The sequence below is a fragment of the Pleurodeles waltl genome, chromosome 2_2 (genome assembly GCF_031143425.1).
Source record: "Pleurodeles waltl isolate 20211129_DDA chromosome 2_2, aPleWal1.hap1.20221129, whole genome shotgun sequence".
Classification (NCBI taxonomy): domain Eukaryota; kingdom Metazoa; phylum Chordata; class Amphibia; order Caudata; family Salamandridae; genus Pleurodeles; species Pleurodeles waltl.
Window position 1 is genome coordinate 449,477,102 of NC_090439.1, and position 25,642 is coordinate 449,502,743.

Here is a 25,642-nt window from a genome sequence, read left to right on the forward strand (position 1 = left end):
TAGTCTCTTTGAATACCAGTCCGCCCCAGTGGGCCTCTCCAGTGAGTACAGTGCATGCTGGTTATGGTGGTCCTGCAATTTTTTCATTTTGCCCCAAGTGGGTTGCTGGAGCCAGACGAAATAATGAACCAAAGTGCCAAACCTTTGTAGGCAAATCCAAAGTAAAATTGTCAGATTTGCTGTGAATATCCCAACCTGATTGCTCTTATGTGACAATCCATTTTTAGTCACACAGACCTGCTTCGATGTGCAGTGGTGCTGCTTTCCCGGCTGGACAGGCCGGTTAATTATCAAAAACAAAGTTGTCCTCATGTGAAAGCGCACTCCCAACAGGTTATATAAACGGGAAGAAAAAGCAAAGCCAGCAACTCACAGTGAATTCTTTCAGCAGTTTAATTATTCCAGGCCTTAAGTTATAAAATCATCTCTGGACACGTGTTTCTAGGTCAATCCTTTCTTCAGCAGAGAAAAATATAAAAGTGTTTCACCCTCGTAGGTGCAGCCAGTGCTGGAAGTGTTCCAGGCATTTCTTTCATACTGAAAAGACCGGCATGGCTTCAGCTTGTCTAATTGCAGGCACCTGATTAGTCTCTTTAAATACCAAATGGCCTCAGATGTACTGGTATGGAAGGGCCTGGGATCATTCCTGAAGGGAGCTACTACTTGGCGCAAAAATGTAGAATTTTAAGAATGATCTCATTTATTTTTCTTCAGTTTTTATGAATGAGGTTTTTATCTTCTTCTGTTTTTAATTTTTTTTATATATATGTATATATGTATATATATATATATATGTGTATGTGTATATATATATGTGTATATGTATATGTATGTGTATATTTATTTATATGTACATGTTTTTATGATGGGTGCTTTTATTATACATGGTTTTTATTGGTATTCTTATAATGTTTTGTTGATTATGTGTTGTAATGGATGAATTTTTTTATACCGAATAAAGCTTCTTCTCCCAAGAGGATGATGGGTTGAGGAATCATGTGAATGGCTATCCCCAGGAGCTTTAGCAAAACAAAAGGATGATGGACGGAGTGCTGAACAATGCAAACACTCACCCCCAGTCACAGATCTGGACTGGCATGGGTGGCAAAAAAACAATGGATTTAGGCCCAGATCTCTGTACTGGGGGTGAATGTTTGACATTGTTCAGCATTCCGTCCATCACTTATTCTTTTTGCATATCCCCAGGAGCTACCTGCAGCATTTGAAGGGCACACCCCTATAGTTGTGCTACCTGTGAGGGCAGGAAGCAGTGTCTCTAGTCATGACCTGACCACAGAAGAAAGGAGAGAGGTGATATAATTCCAGCTGCAGTTGGCAAAATTGAAAATAGAGGCTGAGAGGGAAACCAAGTGAGCTGAAAGGGAAGCTGAAGGGGACGCTGAAGCCTTGAGCCCGTATGAGCGTACAACCGCTGCGTGAGAGCTAAATATTTTGTTCCCCGGACAGCAGGATTATAGATTCGATCGACGAGCTTGTTGCTGCACGGAGCCCACACTTGAAACCATTGGGGGCCACATTAACAGTGGAATGGCTGTAATACGGATTTCAGCCTGTTAACTAAGGAGTCCTTTGGATTTAAGATCTTGTTTGAGGTCAACCCCTTTTTTGAGGTTAAGTTGTCCCATTGTAGTCCTGATGAAGCCTGGAATTGAAGGGGCCGAAATGCGTCGACACCATTTGGGTTGCGGTAGGGTTGGGTAAAAAGCATTTTTGACCCCCCAGGAGTACAACGTACAGTGCAAGAAATCCCAGGAAGTAATTGATCTGGGTTCAGCACGTGTTTACATAACTTACCGCAACCATTGCTAGAAAGTGGATTACATCTTAAAGCTCTTTATGTACCACTACCTCCAAAGGAGGAGATTAAATTGGGACAATTTCAAGATGCTATGGTCGATTATATTTGTTGTGGATTTTGTTCTTTAATGTTGTATAACGTATGATACAAATGTTTTTTGTTGCGTCTTTGTGAGTCCTATTTATGTTTTTTGAAATAGGGACAATATGTCTCATTGGTGATTCTCTTTGTCCTATGTGATTTGATAAAAATTAAATTCGATAAAGAAATTATTTTTCGAAGAAAGTATTTAGTATTTTGCTTGTTAGAAAATTGAAGTAACTCATCCCAGCCTGTTGACCAATGTTTATTGCATTTATGGGGACTCAAGGCCAGGCAGATTCCAGCAGTGACAATAAGGTTCTTATACCCAATAACTTTGGTGCCCAGTTATGTGGTGGGAAATGACATTGCTAAGTGTTTTTTTGCTTATGAAGTTGCACTAAGGGTACATGGGGTTCCTGAAGAGCACTAGGTGGTGGGTCTGTGGCACCACATGGCAGCACTTTGGACCAGATCAAGTACATGCCCATAAAACCCATTTTGATTGTCAAATTTGGACTGACTCCTATGAAGTATCATCAATGATTCAAGGACAGCCAGAAGCTATCCATCCAATCCTGGGTAGCCTTCATTGATTACTCCAGTAAGACAATGAATGGCTGGGTGCGGGGCAACACAGTTAATTATTATTTTGGGTTGTACAGTTCAATCTTGAGGGAGCACATGCTCAGTATCAGTTTAAAGAGTTGCTTCAGCACCAAGTTGAAAGTAAGCTGACTAATCCCACGAAGCTTGCTGAGGAGGCAGACTTCTGGGCTAGCACCAGAATGTCCAAAACGGTATCTGGGGGGAACCCACAAAGGTGGTCAGGGTTCCCACAAGAAGAAAGAGGAGGGAGAAAAACTTAAAAATAAGGATTTCTCTAAAGGCCATTTGCAGTCTGATCCTAAAAAGAAAAGGGTCTTTGACTATAACACAGGGAGGTTTGCACCCCAATGTACAGAGTGCTCAAAGTATGGTCACTCCAAGGTCGACTACAAATGTCCCAAGAGGGCACAGCCCCCCACTAGTGAGCAGACACCTGGGTTGGCCGGTGTAGCGCTCAGGGAGGAGATAGTCCCAGCTAATTTTGAGGAACAGACAGAGGTAACCATAGTGTCCCTGGCGGATGAAGATATGGTGCCAAAAGACCACATGCCTGCCAATACTTCAAAGTATAGGCAGTGGGTCACCATTAATGCATTAATGGGCTTTTGGAAGAGGTTCTGTGTGACACAGAATCCAGCATGACAACTGTCAAGTGTCAGCTGGTGTCAGCAGAGCAGGTCCTCCCAAACACATTCCACCAAGTCATAGTCTGCGACAATTGTGAGAGCCATATACCGGTGGCTCTAGTTCCCATTGCTGGGGGGGGACGGTCTCTGGTACTCTGAAAACTTTCTGTGAGCCCTACCTTGTCTGTTAGGAAATTACATGGAGCACACTACCTGAAGGGAGGTAGACCTCAGGTCTCACTTGGAGATAATGGGATTGCCACTCCGTCCATGGCTGCTTGGGAAGGGAGTCAAGGGCATCTGGAGCCGGGAAAAATGGCCCAGACAGCTGCCAAGTGGAGGGGCAAGGGGTGAGAGAAACCAGTCCCTGAAGTTCCCATGGTGGAGGTTGATGGGGACCCTGAGGAGGAGGCCCTTGAACCAATAGGGAAGGACATTGCTACCCTAGGTGACTTACTTGAGCTTGCTGGCTGGCAAGTTGAGGTTCAGCCCACCAGGGAGGAATTCTGTCCCACTCTTGAGGGCTTGAGGCAACAAGCCTCAGCCCAAGCAGCAGGTGAAGCCTCAAGGGGATCACCTAATCTACTGGGAGAATGATCTCCTCTACAGTGAGCCTAAGGCTCTGTGTACTGGGGCAGCCCAAGTGTTGATGGTCCCCCAGTGTTACCAGGCCTTCCTATTGGGTTTGGTTCATGACATACCCCTGGCAGGACGTTTAGGGCAAGACAAGACATTTGCTAGGCTTGCCACCCAATTCTTTTGACCTAGAACAAAGACAGCCTCAGATACATTCTGCAGGTCCTGTTTCACCTGCTAGGCCAGTGGGAAGTCAGGGAAAAAGCTGAAAGCTCCCCTAATCCCACTTCACATTGTTGGCACCCCCTTTAAAGGGGTGGGCATCAACATAATTGGTCCATTGGACCCGGAGACAGCCCAAGGCAACACGTTCATCCTGGTCTTAGGGGACCATGCCACATACTACCCAGAGGCAATCCCTTTGAGGAAGGTGACACACCTGTGGTGGCAAGAACTCTGATGGAGATCTTTACCTGTTTGGGGTTCCACAAAGAGGTAGCGTCTGACTGAGTCACTAACTTCTTGTCTGCATACATGAAGTCCATGAGGGACGCATGTGGTGTAAATTATAAGTTCACCACATCCTATCACCCCCAAACTAATGGTCTAGTTGAGAGGTTCAACAAGATCTTGAAAGGCACAATTGCAAGCCCACCTGAGGCCATGAGGCGTAAGTGGGACATCCTCTTGCCATGTCTTTTCTTTGCCTACAGGGAGGTACCACAGAAAGGAGAAGGGTTCAGTACCTTGGAACTCCTTAATTGCCACCCAGTCAGAGGACATCTGAGCATTGTCAAAGAGAGGTGGGTGAAAACTCCCAGGAGCACCCTCCCCCCAGAATGTGGCCAGCTACATGATGGCCCTCCAGAACCAAATGCACTTCTTCTGGAAAAGGCCAAGTGCAACCTCAAGGCCAGCCAGGAGGCAATAAATAGCTGGTATGACCAGAAAAACACTATGGTGGAGTTTCGGACTGGCCAACAAGTATAGGTCATACAGACAGTAGAGTCCAGAACTCTCCAGGACCACTGGACTGGCCTATATGAAATCAAGGAGTGTAAGGGGGAGGCCACTCACTTAGTGGACCTCAAGACCCCTAGGAATGCCCTAAATTAGTGCCACATCAACAGACTCAAGCCTCACTTTGAGAGGTCCGAAGTGAGCATGCCCCATTCTGACAGACGGAGGTGTGGAGGAGGAGAGTGAACCTCTCCCAGACCTCCTCTCTGCACAGGAACACAATGGGTCAGTGGAGGGTATCAACCTCTCTGCCACCCTGTTCACAGAGCAGCAAGGTGGCTGTTACCAGTTGCTGTGATGGTTTGCCTCACTGCTCTCACTCACTGACGGACTCACATATCTCTGCATCCAAGACATTGACACAGGAGACAGCCCCCCTGTAAAGAACAAAATGTACAGGTTTTCAGACAGGGTGAGAGCCAGCATCCTGGGGGAGGTCTCCAAAATGCTAGTTTTAGGGGTGATTGAACCCTCTAGCAGTCCCTGGCCCAGCCCTGTGGAGTTGGTACCTAAGACTGTCCCACCCGGCACCAAACCAGAACTTCAGTTCTGCATGGGCTACAGAGGCCTCAATTCCGTCACTAAGATTGACGCACAGCCTATCCCCAGAGCTGATGAGCTCATTGACAGGGTAGGCGCTGCCAAATTCTTTAGTACCTTTGATTTAACAGCAGTGTACTGACAGGTTGCATTGACTGAGGAAGCCAAAGAAAGGTCAACTTTCTTAACCCCTGAGAGTCATTACCAATTCTGGGTGATACCCTTTGGCTTGAAGAATGCCCCTGCTACCTTCCAACGGTTGGTTAACAGGGTCCTGGCTGGGAAGAAAGCTTTCTGTGCCGCCTTCTTAGATGACATTTGCCATTGCCGTCTATAGTGCTAGCTGGGAGCAACATCTGCATCAACTCTAAAAGGTGCTTTAGGCCCTGCAACAGGCACGCCTGACAATCAAGGCCTGCAAGTGCCAGATTGAGCAGGGTTCTGTGGTATAGTTGGAACACCTAGTAGGTGGTGGCAAGATGCAGCCTTCCAGGCAAAGATTGAAACCATTGTCGCCGGTCTTACACCTAAAACACAAACCAAAGTGATAGCCTTCCTAGACCTCACTGGCTACTACTGAAGATTTGTTAAGGGCTATGGCACCACTGTTGCCCCCTTAACTAAGCTGACTTCAAAGAAGCAGTCCAGGATGGTGATCTGGACAAAGGCTTGTCAGAAAGCCTTTGATAGTCGCAAGGAAGCCATTTGCACTGCACCCATGCTCAGGGCTCATGATTTCTCCAAGGAATTCATCATGCAGATGGACTCTTCAGATCATAGCACAGGGGTGGTCTTGGCACAGATGAATAAAGAGAGCCTAGACCAACCAGTAGCCTTCATTAGTAGGAGGTTACTTCCACAGGAACAGAGGTGGAGCACCATTGAAAGAGAAGCATTTGCTGCGGTCTAGGCACTGAAAAGTTGAGACCATACCTGTTTGGGACTCACTTCTGGCTTCAGACAGACCACAGTCCCCTCAGATTGCTCATGCAAATGAGGGGTGAAAATCCTAAACTCTTGAGGTGGTCCATCTCCCTACAGGGAATGGACTTTTTTAGGGTGGAGCATCACCCAGGGACTGATCACACCAATGCTGATAGTCTCTGCAGATTCTTCTGCCTTAGTGAAGAGAGCTCCTGCGGGGTTGAGTAGGTCTGCCAACTTTCAGCAGGGGGGACACATGTTAGGCTTGATAGCCTAGGGTGGTATTCCCCCAACATTTTGCTTGTCTCCCTTTATGTTACTGATCTTGTTTTTGATGGTGTTAAGACTCTGTGCACTTTACCATTGCTGACTAGTGCAAATGCTGTCTCTCCTAAAAATGGTAACATTGGCTTATACCCATTTGGCATACTTAATTTACCTATACGTCCCTAGTAAAGTGCACTAGATGTGCCCAGGGCCTGTAAATTAAATTGTACTAGTGGGCCTGCAACACTGATTGTGCCACCCACATACGTAGCCCCTTAACTATGTCTCAGGTCTGCAATGACAAGGCCTAAGTGTGCAGTCTCGCTGCCACTTTGACTTGGCATAGAAAACTACTTGCTAAGACTTAAGCCCCATTTTACTACATATAAGTCACCCCTAAGGGAGGCCCTAGGTAACCTTAGGTCAGAGTGCTATGTAAGTAAAAGGCAGGACATGTACTTGTAAGTTTTACATGTCCTGATAGTGAAAAGCACCCAAAGTTATTTTTCACTTTTGTGAAGCCTGCTCCTCTCAAATGCCAACAATGGAAATTCCCTCATATACCTTTAAGTGATAATTTCTGATCTGAAAGGAGTGTTATTTTCATGTTTGGTATGGGTGGGATGGTTGTGAGAAATCCTACTTACTGGTGAAGGTGGATTTAGCATTACTCATTTATAAATGCCACTTTTATAAAGTAGGCATTTCTCTGCACTTACAGCTCTCTGTGCCTTACAGCCTGTCTCCAATCTACATTTGGTCAGTGCTGGTTGACAGCTCCCCTTGTGCATTCCTCCGAGACAGCCATAAACACAGGACACTCAGCTGCATCTGCATTCATCTGCATACTGATGGGTCTTCCTAGGCAGGAAGGGTGGAGTGGCTCTCACTTACACTTCAAAGTCTAGTGGCCTTACCTCACTCAAGGACTGATAACCCCCCCACAGATCTCCTGGCAGACAGGACTGGGTTGAAAGGGGAACTGGTGTACTTCAAATACACTTTTTGAAGTCTCCTCGACTTCAAGGGCACATTTGGGTATATATACTGGGTCTGTGACCCCCATCAAATCAGACACTTCTGGACCTACATCTGGACTCTGTCAGAAGGACTGCTGTGCTGCCTAATTGACTCATATGGACCGTTTTCCTGGAAGGGCTTCTCTCTTGCTTGTTGTTTTTCTGCCTGCTGCTCCCTGACTCTTCAGGAAGGACTTTGCCTTCCCTCCCCATGTGATCTCCAAGGGCCTGGACTGAGCTTGCCTCCTGATAAGAAGTCTCAGGGACATCAAAGACTTCACCTGAGAGAGAAAATCCACTACACTGGAAAAATCAGTGCAACACCTGCAAAATTGATGCAACGCCTTCAGAATCAACACAGACCTGTCACGCCACTAATAAATCATGACAGCATCTTCTGAATCGATGCAGCACCTGTGTCATCATTGCAGTGTTTGGATTTTCCACGCATCAACCCTGTGTTGTAATTTAGTAGCGATTAGATTAAGCATTAGCAGAAGACATCTTGTATTTAGCAACTATTGTGAACATTTCGCAGAATCCATTTGTATTTATGGCAGCCATTTTCTCTGCTGCATGCTGCCATGTGCTCACCGTGTGCTCTGTCCTACCTTCCTGTTAACTACTCTTGAAAATCTGTCTAGTGACAAGTTATATTTAGCATCTCCCACTTTTCATATGCCCAGTAAGGTCTGCAGCTGTTAGCAATTAGTAACCAACAGTAATGTGTCTACTAGTCCTTGAAAACTGTTAGCCCCTCCTACCTGTTGACTGTGCATTTCCATATGACCTTATATGTATATAAGTCTTGCTTCTATAATTGTACCACCTTCTTTTAGCCCCTGCGTGGTTATAAAAGGACCATGCTCTCTTAGTTCAGTGTGCTACTTCAAACATTACCGAAGGGTGCTGTTTGAACTGTAGTATCACCTCATGAGGTTTAATAAATGTTGTCTTTTATTTCAGTTTCTGTGCCAACTTCTTCCTATATGGTCAGAGGACTTTATGCAGAGAAGGGTGAACCCCTTGCACTAGTAGGCCTTGCTGAGGCTTACTTCGACACCTGGGCATCATATTATCTCTGTACCGCAGTAAAGAACCTAGGCTGCATGCCAGGAAATTGACACATCACCTTGCCCTCGAGGAGAGAATCAATGCATCATGTCCATTTCAGCAGAAAAACGGATGCATCACTTAACTTTCCAATGCATCACCTCCTCTGCGGCCCTCTGCGTTCCTATTTTTGACGCATCCCTTTTACTTTGTGCTAAAAAGATACATCCACTGATTCCTATGTATTAAGACTTACTTAAACTTCTAAAAAGTTATATCTTGACTTGTGCCTATTGGATTCTCGTCATTTTAGTCTTGTTCTATTCGGATAAATATTATCTATTTTTCTAAACTGGTGTTGATTACTTTTTGTGGTGTTTTCACTTTCTTACTGTGTGAGTTATTGGACAAATACTTTACTCATTGCCTTCTAAGTTAAGCCTGCCTGCTCTGTTCCAAGCTACCGGAGGGTGAGCACAGGATCATTTAGGTTGTATTGTGACTTACCCTGACTAGGATTTTGGTCCCTACTTGGACAGGGTGCATAACTCTGCCAACTAGAGACACAATTTCTAACAATACCTGTTAAAAGTGCTGCATAAATGTTTTATACTTTGCCTCTAAGTTAGGTCTGACTGCTTTGACCCAACCTACCAGATAGTTGAGCATAGCTTAATTTGTGGTGTGCTTGTGCTTAACCCAGACAAGAACTGTGGTTGCCACTTGAGTAAGGTTTCACCCCCTAAACCAGTAACTCATTTTCCTACACTGCGTCCTAGGACTGGGTGTAGTTGGCAGTTGGACTTTATTGATTCCTGCCAGACAACCAGACAAAAGAGAGATTAGGTTTGCCTGGTTGGGCCTGCACTGGCAGGATGGGTGGGCAGTTCGGGCAGGACTGTTCCCATGAGGAGCAGGTTCAAGACTGATTTACGTATGGCTGCATCCAAACTGTAGCGGCATTGAGGGTCAAAAATGATGGATTGGGTTGCACCTCAAGTGACTGCCAGTGGCTGAGATTAATTCAGATATTCTACCCATCACCTTGTTCTTTATTGCATTTTCTGCCCTAAGTGCACTGGGTATGCCCATATGTGGGTCCCGGGCGCACTGTGCCACTGGAACCAAGCTGTATCTGGCTGAAGAGCCCTAACTAGGGAGAAATCAGTCCTAGGTTGCTTGTGTTCTGCTTCAGGGAGGTCATGGCCTGGCACTTCAGCCTGGACTGTTCCCATGAGGAACAGTGCCAAGATTAATTTACATATGGCTGGATCCAAACTGAGGTGGTATGGTGGGCAAAAAATGATGGATTGGGATGTGGCCCAACTGAGTGTCAGTGGCTGAGATTAGTTCAAGCACTCCATCCCTCACCTTGTTGATTTTTGTTGTGCGGGGCTCGGCAGCCACAAGACAATTTGCTGTTCTCTTCCTTCACTCAAAGGACTTCACACCAGCTGATTGTGCCTGCAGTCAGGCTAGAGCCTAGGCAGGGGAGGAAGAAAATTCCAGGAACTTCAAAGGGAATCTCTAGAAACTTCTACTTAAAAGAAGGGACCAGGTTAAAAATAAGGCCTTCAGACCCACTCTTCAGTTCACTTTCTGGACCTGTGGAGGGGCTCTAAGAGAGCTGCTTGCTACTGTGGCCTGATGTGTACTTCATAACGCTGCTTTTCTGCACCTGGAAGGACTGCTCTGCTGCTTGAGACCTGTCACACTGCACTGCACTGCTTGAACCCAGGACTACCATAGTGACTCCAAGGGCTAGTTGGCTGGGGTCCTAATCAGGAGCTTCTTCAGACCGAAAAGGCTCCAGCCATCTTGAATCCTTATCTGAACCCATACTCAGTGAGTCCTGACCCTTCAAATGGTGCCTTTCCAGCGCTGACCCTTGGAAGTGGTGCTAAGAATGCCTAGTTTGGCCAAATTCAAAACTTGGAACAGAGAAACTGTTTGGCTAAAAATTGTTCTGCAAACAGAAAGGAGAAAGGAACCTACCTGGTCGTCGATTTGCCCAAAGTGCATTACTGGTTGGCCTGATTTTGTGGCACCTCACTCTGTAGCAGCAAAATCTGTTCAGTGGTCCTACGCAGAAGGTGTATCTGGCCTCTTAGAGCCCTCATCGATTACTGCTTGCATCCTTGTCCTCTGGAGATTTTTGACTTTCAAAAAAGAGTCAGAGTCAGAAATCAGCAATCTATACCACAACTTCATACAGTGGCTCCCGATAACCACACCTCTTCCTCGGACACTACGGCTGCTCGATAACCACACTCCCCCTCCGACACTGCTTGCAGCCTTGCCCCACTGAACTTTTCCTTCTGAGATATTTTTTCACAAGATTTCTCCAATGTCCAAATTTAAGAACTCACGAGCCCAATCCACTTCCTGTAACTGAACCACACTCCATTGTGGTTTGTAATGTTTTTTTACTTTGGCCAGGTCTTACGTGACTAGATGTCTGTGGTTGGCACTTTGATCTTTTAAAAGATAGTGTTTACCTTAAGCTTTAAAAATTCATAACTCTTGTTCTACTAATTGGAGTTTTGTTGTTTTGCTGTCAAATAATCTATTTATATTTACTCTATTTTTCTAAATTATTGTGGGATTCATTTTGGGCTGTGTTTTCACATTGTTGCTGTTTGTGTGCTGCATACATATGTTTTAAATTGCCTCTAAATCAAGCCAAACTTCTTAAGTGCCCAGCTACCAGAGGGTTAATTTAGTGACTTTTATGGTTCACCCTGACAAGGGCTGCTGCTTGAGCAGGTTTACCCAACAACTCTGTCAGAAATGGAGTCTCTGGTTGGCTGCCAGTTTGCACTCTGTCCAAGCATGGACCCTCACTCTAGTCAGGGTAGGGGAGTTACACAGTTGAGATAACCCCTGCTCGTCCCCTTGGTAACTTGACACAAGCAGTCAGGTTTATCTCAGAGGCAATGTGTAAAGTATTGGTAACAACACACACAGTAATAAAGTGAAAGCACTACAACAGGGAATGCCACATGAGTTTAGAACAAAAGGCAATATTTATCTCAATCAAACAAGACCAAAATGACAAAAATCCAACATACACAAGCAAGGTTATGAATTTTCAAAGACTAAGCTTCAATACAGCGCTTAGAAACACAAATGCTTCAATTTGGTGTTATTATGAGATCATCACAGAGTCCTTCCCAACAATCTGATGCTAATGGCGCTGGTCATGGAGTCACACAGATCCTCAGGTACAGTACCTTTAGAAAGGGAGGAAACAAGCCGGTGCACAGAGACGAGGAAGCAAGGCATAGCGGAGGTTCCGGTGCTGCGGAGCAGAGGGACAGAGGCATCAGTGCGAGGTGCTGAGTCCTTGCTGTGGAGCAGTGGAGATGTCGGTGTGAGGGCTTGCAGCACTGGTTGTGCCCCCCACTTGAGTAGCCCTGTAAACATGGCTCAGACCTGTAGTGTCTGTGTGTGCAGTTTTAAACTGCCTATTAGACCTGGCAAGTGTACCCACTTGCCAGGCTCAAACCTTCCCTTTTTATACATGTAAGTCACCTCTAAGGTAGGCCCTTGGTATCCCCCTGGGCAGGGTGCAATGTATGTTAAAGGTGGGACATGTACTGATGTGTTTTACATGTTCTAGCAGTGAAAATGTTATTTTCACTGTTGCAAGGCCTATCTCTCTCATAGTTTAACACGGGGCTGCCTTAAGTGTAGCTTCCCTTTGGGAACAGATAGAAATTTGGAGTTTGGAGTCTCTGAACTCACAATTTAAAAATACATCTTTTAGTAAAGTTGGTTTTAAAATTGTCTGTTTGAAAATGCCACTTTTAGAAAGTGGGCATTTTCTTGATTAAATCATTCTGTGACTCTGCCTGCTTGTGCCTTCCCTGTCTGGGTCAGACTGACAGTTGGGCTGTTTGTGAATCTCCTCTAGAAAGTGACAGAAAGGGAGCTGGGGTGGAGCCTGCATATCCTGATGGGCCATCTGGGCTAGAGTAGAGGGAGGAGTGGTCACTTACACCTGAATGGGCTCTGCCTGCACTCACACAATATAGTCTCCAACCCCATGGTGTGTGTCTGGAGCCAGGCCTGGGCAAGGGAGGATCTTATGAACAACAGAGACTTTCCTTTGAAGTTTGTCAACTTCAAAGGCAGAAAGGGGTATACGTAGTGGATGCAAAACCCCACATTTTCAGATTACTTCTGGAACCAATAGGAACCTCTGCCAAGGAGAAAAACTGAAAAGCTGGAGGAGGACTATTTACCCTTTGCCTGTGACTGTGTTTTGCTGGGTTGGCCTGCAGATGGTGCTTCTGTCTGAAAGAGTACAAAGACTGGACTTTGCTGTGCATTCCTGCTTTAGAAGAATCTCCAAGGGCTTGAACGGAGCTTGCCTCCTGTTTTGAAGTCTCAGGGCCATCAAGGACTTCCTCAGCCAGAAACTGGACTCTCTGCTGAGACTCCTGTCCTGCTAAGTGGTGTCCTATTCAGTCCCTGGACCCTTGAGAGGTGAAGTTGGCAGAACAAGGACTGAAATCCACGCACAGAATGCCATGTGGGGAAATGTTCAATGCACCACCTGCAATGCGGCTGAAAAACGACCTGCCACCGATTCACGGCAAACATCAGCGCTCCACCTGCCTCGCGGGTAGGAGATCGAGGCATCACAGCTGGAGATACGACGCAACACCCGCTTGCAGCTGCTGTTAACGATGCAAACCCCATGTAGTGCAGTTTTCCATCACTGTGTGGCCGGATTTCACATGCATCATTGCTGGCCGTCAAAAGTCAAAGTGAGCCTGCAGAGATCCTAGGTGCCCGTCTGGAAATCGACATATCGCTCTCGTGCACGAGAGAAAAACGATGCAGCACCTACCTGACCGAAGAAGACAACGACGCACTTGCGAGTGAGGAATCGACGCATCACTGACTTTTTTGACACACGCTCGCCTGTGCAGCTTTATTTTCTACGCAACCCAGGTACTTCGTGTAACAGCAACGCTTCTATTGTTTTGTAGGGAATAAGACTCTTATCCTTTTGAAAATGTATATTTTGACTTGTGTATATTGGATATTTGTCGTTTTGGTCTTGTTTGATTTATAAAAATATTACCTGTGTTTCTAAACTGGTGTGGTGTCCATTTTGTAGTGCTGTCACTGTATTACTGTGTGCGTTAGCCCAAATACTTTACACATTGCTTCTGAGTTAAGCCTGGCTGCTCGTCCCAACCTACCAAGGGGGTGAGTTAGGGTTAACCAGGCATATTTCTCCTTTGTCCTGACTAGAGAGAGGGTCTTTCCTTGGACGGGGGGTAACCTGACTGCCAAGTAAAGACCCTATTTCTAACACACATCATGAGTGAGACCCAGTAGAAAGGCTGTAAAGCACTGAGGTACCACCAGCACACGTGCTGCTCCAGGCCCAGCAACCTTAGGCCCACTATACAGGAGGCCATCCTTCCAATAGATCCATTGTGATCCAGACTCTTTGCAAGATGCCTGGTCTGCAGTCTGTCACTGCAGACCCTCAAGAGTAGGGCATGACTTCTGTGCATCACAGAATTCTTCCCTGATGGGACCCCCTTCTTGCTACCAATTGGTCGGCTCGGACACCTTCCCCAGTTCAGTCACTTGTTCCCCCGTATTCTCCAGTGCATCCCCCTCAGGTTCAGCCTATGGGAACTTCAGGGGTGGGTTTCCCGTGCCCTTTGCCCTTTCTCTTCCTGACAGGCCTCTGGGCCACTTTTTAGGCTCCAGGGCCTCCTGATCACCCTGATGGGTTGCTATAGACCAGGTGGTCACACAAGCCCACTCAGACAGACCCAACATCTCCAAGTGTGACTGGCGTGCCACCTCTCTCCAAGGGGAATCCTCCAGGTCATTGCCGAGCAGAGTACCAGCAGGCATGGTTGGAATCACAGCTACCCTGAAGGAATCGGAGACCCCCCCATTCAAAGGGAACCTGCACCACCTTACACAGGTACTCTGAGTTTTCTACTGCAACAACTTGGTGAAGTACATGGGGACCTACTTACTCTTCAGAAACCCGGTGACACCTCACTGTAGCCACACTGGCTCCTGTGTCTCTCAGAGCCCCCATCCTCTTTCCATTGATGGTCCCCCACTGCCTGTACTTCTTAGTGTTCTCTGGCACGAGGGTCCTCTGGACCATCTCATTGTCTCCTAGTGAGACAAGGGTAATCTCAGCTGGTTCCCACCCTTCTCCTGGAACCAACTACTCCCCAAGCGCTACACTGGGCAAACCCTGTGACTGACCACCAGTGGGTGCCTTTGTCCACTTGGGACATTTGGGGTCCCAACCATGTGACGCACCTGATCACATGCAAAACACTTGCGGTGACCATTCTCTGTGGGTTTCCCTGATTGTAGGTGTAAAGAAATGGCTCCCTGTTGCAGTTACCCCCCACTTTTTGCCTGATACTGATGCTGACTTGACTGAGAAGTGTGCTGGGACCCTGCTAACCAGGCCCCAGCACCAGTGTTCCTTCACCTAAAATGTACCATTGTATCCACAATTGGCACACCCTGGCATTCAGATAAGTCCCTTGTAACTGGTACTTCTAGTACCAAGGGCCCTGATGCCAAGGAAGGTCTCTAAGGGCTGCAGCATGTCTTATGCCACCCTGGAGACCTCTCACTCAGCACAGACACACTGCTTACCAGCTTGTGTGTGCTAGTGAGGACAAAACGAGTAAGTCGACATGGCACTCCCCTCAGGGTGCCATGCCAGCCTCTCACTGCCTATGCAGTATAGGTAAGACACCCCTCTAGCAGGCCTTACAGCCCTAAGGCAGGGTGCACTATACCATAGGTGAGGGTACCAGTGCATGAGCATGGTACCCCTACAGTGTCTAAACAAAACCTTAGACATTGTAAGTGCAGGGTAGCCATAAGAGTATATGGTCTGGGAGTCTGTTTTACACGAACTCCACAGCACCATAATGGCTACACTGAAAACTGGGAAGTTTGGTATCAAACTTCTCAGCACAATAAATGCACACTGATGCCAGTGTACATTTTATTGTAAAATACACCACAGAGGGCACCTTAGAGGTGCCCCCTGAAACTTAACCGACTATCTGTGTAGGCTGACTAGTTTTAGCAGCCTGCCACAAACCAAGACATGTTGCTGGCCCCATGGGGAGAGTGCCTTTGTCACTCTGAGGCCAGTAACAAAGCCTGCACTGGGTGGAGATGCTAACACCTCTCCCAGGCAGGAATTGTCACACCTGGCGGTGAGCCTCAAAGGCTCACCTCCTTTGTGCCAACCCAGCAGGACACTCCAGCTAGTGGAGTTGCCCGCCCCCTCCGGCCAGGCCCCACTTTTGGCGGCAAGGCCGGAGAAAATAATGAGAATAACAAGGAGGAGTCACTGGCCAGTCAGGACAGCCCCTAAGGTGTCCTGAGCTGAGGTGACTCTAACTTTTAGAAATCCTCCATCTTGCAGATGGAGGATTCCCCCAATAGGGTTAGGATTGTGACCCCCTCCCCTTGGGAGGAGGCACAAAGAGGGTGTACCCACCCTCAGGGCTAGTAGCCATTGGCTACTAACCCCCCAGACCTAAACACGCCCTTAAATTTAGTATTTAAGGGCTACCCTGAACCCTAGAAAATTAGATTCCTGCAACTACAAGAAGAAGGACTGCCTAGCTGAAAACCCCTGCAGCGGAAGACCAGAAGACGACAACTGCCTTGGCTCCAGAAACTCACCGGCCTGTCTCCTGCCTTCCAAAGATCCTGCTCCAGCGACGCCTTCCAAAGGGACCAGCGACCTCGACATCCTCTGAGGACTGCCCCTGCTTCGAAAAGACAAGAAACTCCCGAGGACAGCGGACCTGCTCCAAGAAAAGCTGCAACTTTGTTTCCAGCAGCTCCAAAGAACCCTGCAAGCTCCCCGCAAGAAGCGTGAGACTTGCAACACTGCACCCGGCGACCCCGACTCGGCTGGTGGCGATCCAACACCTCAGGAGGGACCCCAGGACTACTCTAAGACTGTGAGTACGAAAACCTGTCCCCCCTGAGCCCCCACCGCGCCGCCTGCAGAGGGAATCCCGAGGCTTCCCCTGACCGCGACTCTTTGAACCTAAAGTCCCGACGCCTGGGAGAGACCCTGCACCCGCAGCCCCCAGGACCTGAAGGACCGGACTTTCACTGGAGAAGTGACCCCCAGGAGTCCCTCTCCCTTGCCCAAGTGGAGGTTTCCCCGAGGAATCCCCCCCTTGCCTGCCTGCAGCGCTGAAGAGATCCCGAGATCTCTCATAGACTAACATTGAAAACCCGACGCCTGTTTCCACACTGCACCCGGCCGCCCCCGCGCTGCTGAGGGTGAAATTTCTGTGTGGGCTTGTGTCCCCCCCGGTGCCCTACAAAACCCCTCTGGTCTGCCCTCCGAAGACGCGGGTACTTACCTGCAAACAGACCGGAACCGGGGCACCCCCTTCTCTCCATTCTAGCCTATGTGTTTTGGGCACCACTTTGAACTCTGCACCTGACCGGCCCTGAGCTGCTGGTGTGGTGACTTTGGGGTTGCTCTGAACCCCCAACGGTGGGCTACCTTGGGCCAAGAACTGAACCCTGTAAGTGTCTTACTTACCTGGTAAAACTAACAAATACTTACCTCCCCTAGGAACTGTGAAAATTGCACTAAGTGTCCACTTTTAAAACAGCTATTTGTCAATAACTTGAAAAGTATACATGCAATTTTGATGATTTGAAGTTCCTAAAGTACTTACCTGCAATACCTTTCGAATGAGATATTACATGTAGAATTTGAACCTGTGGTTCTTAAAATAAACTAAGAAAAGATATTTTTCTATATAAAAACCTATTGGCTGGATTTGTCTCTGAGTGTGTGTACCTCATTTATTGTCTATGTGTATGTACAACAAATGCTTAACACTACTCCTTGGATAAGCCTACTGCTCGACCACACTACCACAAAATAGAGCATTAGTATTATCTATTTTTACCACTATTTTACCTCTAAGGGGAACCCTTGGACTCTGTGCATGCTATTCCTTACTTTGAAATAGCACATACAGAGCCAACTTCCTACATTGGTGGATCAGCGGTGGGGTACAAGACTTTGCATTTGCTGGACTACTCAGCCAATACCTGATCACACGACAAATTCCAAAATTGTCATTAGAAATTGATTTTTGCAATTTGAAAAGTTTTCTAAATTCTTAAAAGACCTGCTAGGGCCTTGTGTTAGATCCTGTTTAGCATTTCTTTTAGAGTTTAAAAGTTTGTTAAAAGTTTGAATTAGATTCTAGAATCAGTTTTAGTCTCTTAAAAAGTATTCCAACTTTTAGAAGCATAATGTCTAGCACAGATGTGAATGTGGTGGAACTCGACACCACACCTTACCTCCATCTACAGATGAGAGAGCTAAGGTCACTCTGTAAACTAAAGAAAATAACAATGGGCCCCAAACCTACCAAAATACAGCTCCAGGAGCTTTTGGCAGAGTTTGAAAAGGCCAACCCCTCTGAGGGTGGCAACTCAGAGGAAGAGGATAGTGACTTGGAGGACAATTCCCCCCTACCAGTCCTATCTAGGGAGAACAGGGTCCCTCAAACCCTGACTCCAAAAATAATAGTCAGAGATGCTGGTTCCCTCACAGGAGAGACCAACACCTCTGAAATCACTGAGGATAACCCCAGTGAAGAGGACATCCAGTTAGCCAGGATGGCCAAAAGATTGGCTTTGGAAAAGCAGCTCCTAGCCATAGAAAGGGAAAGAAAAGAGATGGGCCTAGGTCCCATCAATGGTGGCAGCAACTTAAATAGGGTCAGAGATTCTCCTGACATCCTAAAAATCCCCAAAGGGATTGTAACAAAATATGAAGATGGTGATGACATCACCAAATGGTTCACAGCTTTTGAGAGGGCTTGTGTAACCAGAAAAGTAAACAGATCTCACTGGGGTGCTCTCCTTTGGGAAATGTTCACTGGAAAGTGTAGGGATAGACTCCTCACACTCTCTGGAAAAGATGCAGAATCTTATGACCTCATGAAGGGTACCCTGATTGAGGGCTTTGGATTCTCCACTGAGGAGTATAGAATTAGATTCAGGGGGGCTCAAAAATCCTCGAGCCAGACCTGGGTTGATTTTGTAGACTACTCAGTCAAAACACTGGATGGTTGGTTAACTGGAAATGAAGTGTGTAACTATGTTGGGCTTTATAATTTGTTTATGAAAGAACACATTTTAAGTAACTGCTTCAATGAAAAGTTGCATCAGTATCTGGTAGACCTAGGTCCAATTTCTCCCCAAGAATTGGGAAAGAAGGCAGACCACTGGGTCAAGACTAGGGTAACCAAAACTTCCACTGGGGGTGACCAAAAGAAAGGGGTTACAAAAACTCCCCAGGAGAAAGTGGGTGACACTAGAAACAAAGAAAAAGAGTCCTCTGTAGGCCCCCAAAAACCAGAACAGGTGGGTGGGCCCCAAGACACAACCCAAAACAAAGGTGGGTACCAGGGTAAGAACTGGGATGCCACTAAGGCATGGTGCCACAACTGTAAACAGTCTGGGCACCACACCAAGGACACTTCTTGTCCCAAAAACAAACCCCAGAACAAGATTCCAGGGGTAACCAGTGTAGCCATGGGAGATGACTCCTCAGATGAGGAGGTCTTCATAGCCTTCAACTGGAAACAGGGCCCAACAGGTGGGTTGGAGATTCCAGAGGGAAGTAGACACTTCCACCACCTACTGGTGAATGGAATCCCAACCACTGCCCTGAGAGACACTTGTGCCAGTCACACTATTGTGCATGACAGGCTGGTGCTCTCAAACCAGTACATCCCAGGTGAGACTGCCAGGGTAAGAGTTAGCCTAGACAGGGTCACTAAGAGACCTGTGGCTTTAGTGCCCATAGAAGTGGGTGGCACTCTTAGCTGGAGAAGGGTAGTAGTCAGTACAGACCTCCCCCTTGATTGTCTCCTTGGAAATGACTACCCAGAGGTTAGTCAGAGCCCAAGAGAGGAACTGGTCCAGTGCCAGTCCTCTCCCAAGGATTCTGGAAGTCCTGCCTCTGCAGTAAATGCAAGCAGACCCCAGAAGAAGAAGAAAAGAAAACAGAGTAGGAAGGGTGGACAACCTTTAGCCAAGGTTACAGCAAGCCAAGGAGATTCTGCTCCAGTAGGGGAGAACTCCAAAAATGGCCCTGATAAAGTCCAACCTGACCCACAAGAAGTCCTGGCTAGTCAGGCAACTGTTAAACCTGAGTGGGTGGCTCCTCAGCTAACAGAAGAAAGAGTGGAAGAAGGGTGTTTACTACAAGATGTGGTAACCCCCCACTCTAATACAGCAGACAGGCAACCTGAACCCAAAGAAGCCTGTAACTTAGCCCCTTCCCTTTTAGGTGAAGAGCTAAAGGTGTGGTTCTGGGCACTGACAGCTGTCAGTGGCCTCTGCTGGGTGTTAGCCTTTATGGCTGCACTATCCTTGGCATGGTGGTCTGACCCCATGCCAAATAACAAGTTAGGCCCCCTGACCCTGTTGGTCATGGTGGGGTTACTCCAGCTCTGGGTAACCTCTTTGGGTAAGCTAGGGGTGACCCTGGCTAAGATAAGATTAGCAGAGGTGGATACCTCTGACCTCAAAATAGAGAGAATGGGTGAAGACATAAAAAGCACAGACAAGAGGCAGTTCAGACTAGGTCCTATCACTGTGGAAGTGGGTCAGTTCCCCAGAGGGAATGACCTGAACAGGAGGATGTAAGGCAGAGTAGGCCCTGCAACAAACCAGCCATTTCCTCTACTCTTCCTCGCCTGACAGACTAGGAAGACTCTTCCAGCGTTGGCTGAGTCTCCTGGCCTGTGGGCTGGGGGGGGCTTGTGTAAAGAAATGGCTCCCTGTTGCAGTTACCCCCCACTTTTTGCCTGATACTGATGCTGACTTGACTGAGAAGTGTGCTGGGACCCTGCTAACCAGGCCCCAGCACCAGTGTTCCTTCACCTAAAATGTACCATTGTATCCACAATTGGCACACCCTGGCATTCAGATAAGTCCCTTGTAACTGGTACTTCTAGTACCAAGGGCCCTGATGCCAAGGAAGGTCTCTAAGGGCTGCAGCATGTCTTATGCCACCCTGGAGACCTCTCACTCAGCACAGACACACTGCTTACCAGCTTGTGTGTGCTAGTGAGGACAAAACGAGTAAGTCGACATGGCACTCCCCTCAGGGTGCCATGCCAGCCTCTCACTGCCTATGCAGTATAGGTAAGACACCCCTCTAGCAGGCCTTACAGCCCTAAGGCAGGGTGCACTATACCATAGGTGAGGGTACCAGTGCATGAGCATGGTACCCCTACAGTGTCTAAACAAAACCTTAGACATTGTAAGTGCAGGGTAGCCATAAGAGTATATGGTCTGGGAGTCTGTTTTACACGAACTCCACAGCACCATAATGGCTACACTGAAAACTGGGAAGTTTGGTATCAAACTTCTCAGCACAATAAATGCACACTGATGCCAGTGTACATTTTATTGTAAAATACACCACAGAGGGCACCTTAGAGGTGCCCCCTGAAACTTAACCGACTATCTGTGTAGGCTGACTAGTTTTAGCAGCCTGCCACAAACCAAGACATGTTGCTGGCCCCATGGGGAGAGTGCCTTTGTCACTCTGAGGCCAGTAACAAAGCCTGCACTGGGTGGAGATGCTAACACCTCTCCCAGGCAGGAATTGTCACACCTGGCGGTGAGCCTCAAAGGCTCACCTCCTTTGTGCCAACCCAGCAGGACACTCCAGCTAGTGGAGTTGCCCGCCCCCTCCGGCCAGGCCCCACTTTTGGCGGCAAGGCCGGAGAAAATAATGAGAATAACAAGGAGGAGTCACTGGCCAGTCAGGACAGCCCCTAAGGTGTCCTGAGCTGAGGTGACTCTAACTTTTAGAAATCCTCCATCTTGCAGATGGAGGATTCCCCCAATAGGGTTAGGATTGTGACCCCCTCCCCTTGGGAGGAGGCACAAAGAGGGTGTACCCACCCTCAGGGCTAGTAGCCATTGGCTACTAACCCCCCAGACCTAAACACGCCCTTAAATTTAGTATTTAAGGGCTACCCTGAACCCTAGAAAATTAGATTCCTGCAACTACAAGAAGAAGGACTGCCTAGCTGAAAACCCCTGCAGCGGAAGACCAGAAGACGACAACTGCCTTGGCTCCAGAAACTCACCGGCCTGTCTCCTGCCTTCCAAAGATCCTGCTCCAGCGACGCCTTCCAAAGGGACCAGCGACCTCGACATCCTCTGAGGACTGCCCCTGCTTCGAAAAGACAAGAAACTCCCGAGGACAGCGGACCTGCTCCAAGAAAAGCTGCAACTTTGTTTCCAGCAGCTCCAAAGAACCCTGCAAGCTCCCCGCAAGAAGCGTGAGACTTGCAACACTGCACCCGGCGACCCCGACTCGGCTGGTGGCGATCCAACACCTCAGGAGGGACCCCAGGACTACTCTAAGACTGTGAGTACGAAAACCTGTCCCCCCTGAGCCCCCACCGCGCCGCCTGCAGAGGGAATCCCGAGGCTTCCCCTGACCGCGACTCTTTGAACCTAAAGTCCCGACGCCTGGGAGAGACCCTGCACCCGCAGCCCCCAGGACCTGAAGGACCGGACTTTCACTGGAGAAGTGACCCCCAGGAGTCCCTCTCCCTTGCCCAAGTGGAGGTTTCCCCGAGGAATCCCCCCCTTGCCTGCCTGCAGCGCTGAAGAGATCCCGAGATCTCTCATAGACTAACATTGAAAACCCGACGCCTGTTTCCACACTGCACCCGGCCGCCCCCGCGCTGCTGAGGGTGAAATTTCTGTGTGGGCTTGTGTCCCCCCCGGTGCCCTACAAAACCCCTCTGGTCTGCCCTCCGAAGACGCGGGTACTTACCTGCAAACAGACCGGAACCGGGGCACCCCCTTCTCTCCATTCTAGCCTATGTGTTTTGGGCACCACTTTGAACTCTGCACCTGACCGGCCCTGAGCTGCTGGTGTGGTGACTTTGGGGTTGCTCTGAACCCCCAACGGTGGGCTACCTTGGACCAAGAACTGAACCCTGTAAGTGTCTTACTTACCTGGTAAAACTAACAAATACTTACCTCCCCTAGGAACTGTGAAAATTGCACTGTGTCCACTTTTAAAACAGCTATTTGTCAATAACTTGAAAAGTATACATGCAATTTTGATGATTTGAAGTTCCTAAAGTACTTACCTGCAATACCTTTCGAATGAGATATTACATGTAGAATTTGAACCTGTGGTTCTTAAAATAAACTAAGAAAAGATATTTTTCTATATAAAAACCTATTGGCTGGATTTGTCTCTGAGTGTGTGTACCTCATTTATTGTCTATGTGTATGTACAACAAATGCTTAACACTACTCCTTGGATAAGCCTACTGCTCGACCACACTACCACAAAATAGAGCATTAGTATTATCTATTTTTACCACTATTTTACCTCTAAGGGGAACCCTTGGACTCTGTGCATGCTATTCCTTACTTTGAAATAGCACATACAGAGCCAACTTCCTACAGTAGGTCTCACATGGGGGCTGGGACTTCCTACCCTGGGAACGAGGTTGGGGCCTTTTAGAGAACTCCCTCTGCTTACCCCCCATTTCTTCTGATGGGAACCCTGCTCACCCTTGATAGAGTCTCCCCATACCTCTTTTGGACCCTGGTGCTCTCCCACCGGTCTGCTTCCTTGGCAAACTTTCAGGGGTCAGTCAGCTTGCTGCCAATTAGCTGCTGGTACAGGTCTAGAAAACAAAGACTATAAAAGTGCTCAAATGCAATCAAATTGTACAGCCCCTCATAAGTTGTTACCTTACTGCCCTACACCCAACTATCCAGTGACCTGCAGAAATAATCTACACATTCCAATCAAGTTTGGGTCTCTTTTTTCTTATAGGATCTATACTTTACTTTATTCTGCTCAGGAGTGAGACCATACCTAGTGAGTAGGGCATCCTTCATGATAAAATAGGTGAGTCCCTGAGCATACCCTAAGGATGTAGGGTGTCCCTCTCCTCTACCTCAAAGTGCTTTTTCAGGCCAGCCCCCCAGTGTACCTAAGAGACTGACTCGTACCCCTTAAATCAAAGGTATATGTCATCCTCCCTGTTGGACTTTTGCTTTTGCAGGGTCATCCCCAGACTTTTTTGCCTCCTGCCTCCTATATTTTTCTGACATGTTGCTGTTGGCTTTTCAACTCTGAGCACTTTACCACTGCTAACCAGTGCTAAAGTGCATATGCTCTCCTGTTTAAATTGTATGTAAGTGGTTTATCCATGATTGGCATATTTGATTTACTAGTAAGTCCCTAGTAAGGTGCACTAGAGGTGCCAGGGCCTGTAAATCAAATGCTACTAGTGGGCCTGCAGCACTGGTTGTGCCACCCACATAAGTAGCTCTGTAATCCTGTCTCAGACCTGCCACTGCAGTGTCTGCATGTGTATTCTTACACTGTAAATTCGACTTGGCAAGTGTACCCACTTGCCAGGCCTAAACCTTCCCTTTCCTTACATGTAAGGCACCCCTAAGATATGCCCTAGGTAGCCCCAAGGGCAGGGTGCAGTGTATGGATAAGGTAGGACATATAGTAATGTGGTTTATATGTCCTGACAGTGAAATACTGCCAATTTCGTTTTCACTGTTGCAAGGTCTGTCTCTCTCATAGGATAATATGGGGGCTACCTTTAAATATGATTAAAGTGTAGATTCCCCTAGAGAAGAGATGGACAGGTGGAGTTTGGGATCCCTGAACTCACAATTTAAAAATGCATCTTTTAGTAAAGTTGATTTTGAGATTGTGAGTTTGGAAATGCCACTTTTAGAAAGTCAGCATTTTCTTGCTTAAACCATTCTGTGACTCTGCCTTGTTTGTGGATTCCCTGTCTGGGTCAGTTGACAGTTGGGTTGTTTTTCACCTCACACCAGACAGTGACACAAAGGGAGCTGGGGTGTGATCTGCATTTCCTGATTAGCCATCTCTGCTAGGAGGGAGGGGTGGAGTGGTCACTCTCATCTGAAAGGACTGTGCCTGCCTCTGACAATGCTGTCTCCAGCCCCCTGGTGTGTGTCTGAGGCCTTGCCTGGGCAAGGCAGGATTTCACAAGAAGGTGTGAGTCCCCTTTGAAGGAAGGTGACTTCAAAGACTAAAATGGGTATAAGAAGGGCATCCAAACTTACAAACTTTAGAAACACTTCTGGAATCAAGGGGAACCTCTGCCTGGAGAAGAGCTGATCGCTGAGGAACAAGTGCTGCCCTGCCTGTGACTGTGCTTTGTGGAGCTTTCCTGCAGTGCTGCTTCTGCCAGAGTAAGAGGGCAAAGACTGGACTTTGTGTGCCTTCCATCTTGAAGAAGAAATCTCCAAGGGCTTGATGTAGAGCTTGCCTCCTGTTATTGAAGTCTCAGGGATAGCAAAGACTTCTTCCTGCCAGCACCTGGAGTCTCTGGAGAGACCCCTACTCTGCTCTGTGGTGCCCTTCCAGTTCCTGGGACCCTGAAAGGAGAGGCTGGCAGCCTAAGGACAAAAATACACGCACCGCGCACCGTGCGGAGAAAAGATCGACGCGAATCCGATCGCGGCTGAGAAAACGACGCGACGCCGGCTCCGCAGCTGAGAAACGACGCCGCTGGAGACGCGACCGGAGAATCGACGCCCGGAGCAGGAGAAACGACGCGCAGCATCGCTGACGAAGGCTGAGAGATCGCAACCAGCGCCGCGGGACTTCGGACCGTCGCGTGGCTGGCTTTTTCGACGCGCCTCGCCGAGCCGAGCTGTTTTCGACGCATATACCCGTGCCGGGTTATTTTCGACGCACACCGCCCGTGCGGGGTTATTTTTGCCGCAAACCAGGTACATTTTCACGCTAGCAGCGCTAGTGTGGTGTTACAACTACCTAAAGACTCTTTTTATTTTAAACCTTTAAAAAATCATAACTTGACTTGTGTATGTTGGATTTTTGTCGTTTTGGTCTTGTTTTGTCTAGATAAATATTTCCTATTTTTCTAAACTGGTGTTGTGTCATTTTGTAGTGTTTTCATTAAGTTACTGTGTGTGTTGGTACAAATACTTTACGCCCAGCACTCTGAGGTTAAGCC